Source organism: Chinchilla lanigera, unplaced genomic scaffold (genome assembly GCF_000276665.1).
Source record: "Chinchilla lanigera isolate Chin_1 unplaced genomic scaffold, ChiLan1.0 scaffold00094, whole genome shotgun sequence".
Taxonomy (NCBI): domain Eukaryota; kingdom Metazoa; phylum Chordata; class Mammalia; order Rodentia; family Chinchillidae; genus Chinchilla; species Chinchilla lanigera.
The window spans coordinates 7,920,780-7,926,178 of record NW_004955495.1 but is presented as its reverse complement, the minus strand read 5'-3'; the positions used below and the strand labels follow the sequence as shown (position 1 = coordinate 7,926,178).

The 5,399-nt window shown below is 42.0% G+C and overlaps 1 long non-coding RNA gene across 1 annotated transcript in view; it reads right to left on the bottom strand.

The window, feature by feature from the left end:
* Positions 1–1,374: 1,374 nt before the first annotated feature.
* LOC106146783 overlaps positions 1,375–5,399 on the bottom strand; it is a 19,812-nt gene continuing 15,787 nt past the window's right edge. The window contains exons 3-4 of the long non-coding RNA XR_001231348.1: positions 2,931–2,935; positions 1,375–1,384 (exon numbers count right to left, since the gene is read on the bottom strand). This is a non-coding gene — a long non-coding RNA (uncharacterized LOC106146783). The remainder of the gene's footprint in view (positions 1,385–2,930; positions 2,936–5,399) is intronic.

Sequence of the window (5,399 nt, the reverse complement as noted above, 5' to 3'; positions counted from 1 at the left end):
TTAGAAGTATACACAACCACTGGTATAAGTGATACATGCCTTTAGTTCCACCTATTCAAGGGGCTGAGGCAGAAGGATCACAAGTTTGAGCCCAGTGTGGGCAACTAAGTAAGATTTTGTCTAAAGTAAAAAACTGGTTGGTGATGTAAGTCAGGGCAATGCCCTGGGTTCAATCCCCAGCACAGCACAAAATTAGTAATATAAGCAACTGAAACAAAAAGAAAAAAGGTTGGTCTAGTCAAGATTCAGGATTGCAAGGACATGAAGCAAGGAAATAAACGCAGGGAGCAGCAGAGTGGGCAAGCTTCACAGTTACTCAAATTTAGAATGCAAATCAAACCACTGTATCATCGATTACTTGTCATTGAGTCTCACAGCATCTTCAGAAAATCAGAGGATTTCAGAGTGGGCTGAAGTGATCTCTGCTATAGCTGACTACCATCAGTACCAAGCACAGCTACTCCTTCCCAGACACAGGAACTTCACAATTCTGAATTTCAAGTGGAGTTCTTCTGTTACATTTTAACCTACAGGGAAACAGGCCTTCTGAGGTTATGCACCCTGTCCCCTTTCCTTTGCCCATGCCTTCAAATTTCAGTGAGTGACTGTCCATTTTCAGCTTCAGTACCAACAGTCACGATGGTACTCATCTGTTACCTCCTGGGACAGTACATTCTATTTTTAGCAAGCACTCAAACACATCAGACAGACAACTTCAACTAATCATGAAATAAACACAGAGTGACTTATCTCCCTTGGTTACTTTTCTCTTGTTGCTGAGACAAAATACCTGACACCCAAAATAAAGGAAGGAAAGGTTTATTTAGCTCACAGTTCGTGGAGGTTCCAGTGCACACTCAGCTGGCTCCAAGGTAGAGTAGCACATGGCACAGGGCAACAGTTCATGGTGGTGGGTGGAAGATAGCAAAAGCAACAAGAGCAAAAGGGGAGGAATAGCAGCAAGCAGCCTCTTTCTCTCCCTTAGTATGCAAACTATCTGCCCCAGGGCGGGTGTAGCACTCAGCCCCCATAATTCCAACAATGGACCATGAATCAATCATGAACTCTAAAAGCCCGCCCCATGACTGCATGTGTCTTTGGAGGGACACACAGACACAAACCATAATACTATCTCAATCCTTCCCCAAGACAAGACAATGCCAACGACTATGTAACAGTAAAAAAAAACAGTTAACTTTAAGGATAACTTGGCTGCAGGAGTTAGAGGTATAGCTCAGTGGTAAACTGCTTATCTAACATGTGCAAGGCCTTCGATTTCATCCTCAGCATGTTAAAAAAAAAAAAAAAAAAAAACCTAGAAGAATGGTTGCAAATTGCATAAGCCACCACCTGAAGAAGATCCCCAATGAATCAATTCTTCACCCTTTACTCTCAACCAGAAGCTGTTTGGCAACAAGCCCAGGGAGAAAAACGGGTTCTGAAACATAACCTTTAGCCTCAGATACACAGGTGTGCTTATGAGTAATAAAACCGGAGGAGAAGGGTAGATGTAGTGTACACACCTGTAATCCCAGCATTCAGGAGGCTGAGGCAAGAGTATCACAAGTCTGAGGCCACACTAAGCTACGTAACAAGAACTTGTCTTAAAAAAAAAGTGAGGGAGAATACGAAGTAGGACCTCCTACCCCAAGTCTCACATACTGTACTGCCTAAAAAGATCAATTAAAACATTACTTGAATAAAAGGACACAGAAAATGAGTCCCATGTTACAAACTTAAAATTCAACCTCTTGATCACAACATGTATTCAGGTCGCCATACAAGGCCACCTGCATCTGGTGTGTCCCATGACAACACTCACCTTAGTGGGATTAACCTCCAAGAATGCTAAGAAAACACAACTCGGTATCCTGCAATTGCTGCTAAAAGCGATGATTGGAAGGGAAGGTTAAGAAGTTGAAGCAGAAACTCATCTTAGATTCTGGGAAGGTTTAGAAGAAATTGTGCTGTAATCAAAAAGACAAGTAAGTACTGGCAAGGATGTGGAGAAGTGGAACCCTCACAATTGCTAGTAGGAATGGAAAATGGGGCAGCCACTTTGGAAAGCAGTCTAGCAGCTCTTCTAAAGGTACCTAAACATAGATACCCTATACCCAAGAGAAAAGAAAACATCGAGCGTGAGGATGTAGCTCAGTGGTACAGCACCTGCTCAGCAAGTGTAAGGCCCTGGGTTCAATTCCTCATACAAAAAAACAAAAAAAAAAAAAAGGTGAAAAAAATCATTTTTTCTTTTCTTTGAGACAGAGTTTCACTTAAGGTGGGACTTGAATTTATAATCCTCCTATCTCAGCCTCCCAGAGTGCTGAATTACAGGTATATGCTACCACACCCGGCACAGAAAACGCATTTACACACACACACACATAAAGTAACAGTATTCATAAAAGCCAAAATACCCATTAAATGATGTCTAGATGGTGTTATTTACAAAAATGCCATCAGATTTCCTACGGGGGAAAAAAAAAGATACTACTTGGACATCCGCATTCACTTCAACATTACCAAAGCCAAGATGTGCAAGCAAATAGCATGGCAATCAATCCTGAGGCACCATGCTGCCCTGTGAAGGACTGTTGTTCAGTATCAAAGAATCACTCACACATGGGAGAGGCGAAAACAATTGAAGTTGTCCATACATAAGTCACAAAAGCACCAAGACAGTGCTTGCCAATACTAGTGTCACTGGAAGCACCTCTTCTGCTCAAGAGTTAGCAGGAACCTTCAAACTTAAAGCATTTCAAAAATTAAACTGCTCTGGCTATATATATATATATATATATATATATATATATATATATATATATATATATATACATACATACACACACACACACACACACACACACACACACGTTTTTTGGTTTTTTCCGGTACTGGAAATCGAACTCACGACCCTGCACTTGCCAGACAGGCACTGTGCTGCTGAGATAAATCCCCAGCCCCTTCTGGCTGTATTTTCTAAGCAACACAGAAAAATGTTAAGTCACCTTGATTCTGAGAGCCATTTCAGAATGACACAGCTGAAATAAAGGCAACTCAAGCCATTTGCCTGGGAAACTGCAGTGCAAAATGTGCCAGGGTTAGACGACAGGGCTATGAATAACTGACAGGATGAGATCTGGGAAAGTAAGGAGATGGCAGTGTGGGGTCTAATTCATTTTTAATTAATTATTTTTCTCTTAGGCTGCTCTGGGAGAAACCTGGCCAGATACCTTAGTGTCACTGCTTGACACTTCCTTGGCCCCTCGGTCCATTATTTCACAGCTGCCAAAAATCCCAAATAGTTTTAATGTGCAGGCAAGATGTGGGAAAGTTTCTAGCCACTAGCAGGCCAGAGGCTATTTGCACATCCACATTCATTTCAACATTACCGAAGTCAAGATGTGGAAGCAAGCTGGGCAGAGGCACATGCCTGTAATCCTAGGAAGCTAAGGCAGAACACCGCCAAGTTTGAGGACGTATGTATGAAGGGGTGGAGATGTAGCTAACTACTTACTATGCGAGAGGCCCTAGGTTAGAGCCCTGCTATGTTAAAAAATACTGAAAAAAGGTCAGGCATGGTGGGTGCACATCCATAACCTCAGCACTTGGGGGAAGCTAAAGGAGGAGGATGGAGTTCAAGTCCAGCCTGGACTATATAGTAAGACCCTGCCTCAAAAAAGCAAAGCAAGGGGGCTGGGGATTTAGCTCAGTGGCATAGCACCTGCCTGGCAAGTGCAAGGTTGTGAGTTCGATTCCTGGTACCAGGGAAAACAAAAACAAAAACAAAACAAAACAAACAAAAAAAATAGCAAAGCAAAAACAAAGCAGAACTGAAAGCAAACCAAGAGATAATCAACAAGAAAGGTAATTAAAGAAAAGGTGATATATCCAAACAATGGAATACTATTCTTAGACACAAGCTACAACACAGATCAGCCTGAAGAATGTTGTGCCAAAAGAAATGAGCCAGTCACAAAAAGGCAATTGCTGTCTGATTCTACCTGTGTAAGATACCTGTAACAATAAAACTCACAGAGAAAGTAAAAGGGTAACTGCCAGTTTCATGAAAGGGGTACAAAAAGGAGTAATTGTGCAATGGATATACCTTCCATTTTTGTTGTTTTTTTCTGAGACAGGGTCTCGCTACGCAGTTTAGACTGCCCTTAAACTCACTATGCAGCCCAGGCTGGCCTTTTATTCACAGCAATCCCCCTGCCTAGCCTCCCAGGAGTGCTGGGATTACAGGCATGCGTGACTGCACCTAGCTGCTTTCAGTTTTTTTATAAAATAAAAAAAGTTCTAGAGCTCAGCCAGACCTGGAGGTACACACATTTGTAATCCTAGCACTAGAGAAGCCAAGGTAGGAGAATTTCAGTTTGAGGCCACCCTGGATTGTACAGTGAGTTTTTATCAAAGAATCTTCTAGGGCCAGGGATATCACTCAGCGGCACAGCACCTGCCTGGCAAGTGTGAGGTTCTGAGTTCGATTCCTGGTACCAAAAAAAAGTTCTAGAGCTCTGCTATATATCATGTGCATATAGTTAGTACTGCTTTACATTTAAAAATGTTTAGGATGATAACTGTGTTACATATTTTCAATACCAATTAAAAGCAGGCAGGTGGCTTCACTCAATTCCTCAACTTGGATTAGTGAAGAGTTAACAGAGCTGATACACAAAGTAAGTGTTCAATAAACACCCAAAACTAGTAAAACTGAACGTAATGACCTAGTAATAACTTCAAAATATTTGTTTGATAAATAAATCACAGAATAAAACCAAGTAGGCTGAACTATCTGCCCTGCAGTCCACTAACACACTCAGGCAGGCTTTTTCCACCTTCTTTTTGGCTGATATCCAGCACCTATATATGGTGGTCCCAGCTACCCAGCACAATTAGCCAATGACCAGAAAGATTTAGAGTGCTTAACAGAAAAAAACAAAACAAAAACCACATAACAATAAGGAAGAGGGACAGCTGAGTACAAAGGTCAAATTCTAGAATGTCCATCTTTGATGATAAAGAGCCCTCTTGCCTTAACCATTAGGTATTACTTTCAAGCCAGCTTGACCTCCATGATGACTGCAGACAGACCCATCAACAGCACCTTCTAGTACCACAGCTGATGCTTCACTCTCCACTAGAATCTTTGTTCACTTTCTCCATATATAAAGACCATGTGCCCAAACAGGCTAGCCCTGCTCCCAAAGCTCTGCTCACCAAATGAGTGGGGAAACATATGTATGGAACAAATGAAAGGATAAAGGCAGACAGTGTTCTCTAAGACCCTAAAAACAAAACCAGGGAATACAATACTCATCTAGGTTAACCCTATGAGTAGTAGTTTTGGGAAGAAAAGCCCTTCCCCGGGCCCCCAGCGCACGGGGAGCCTCGGG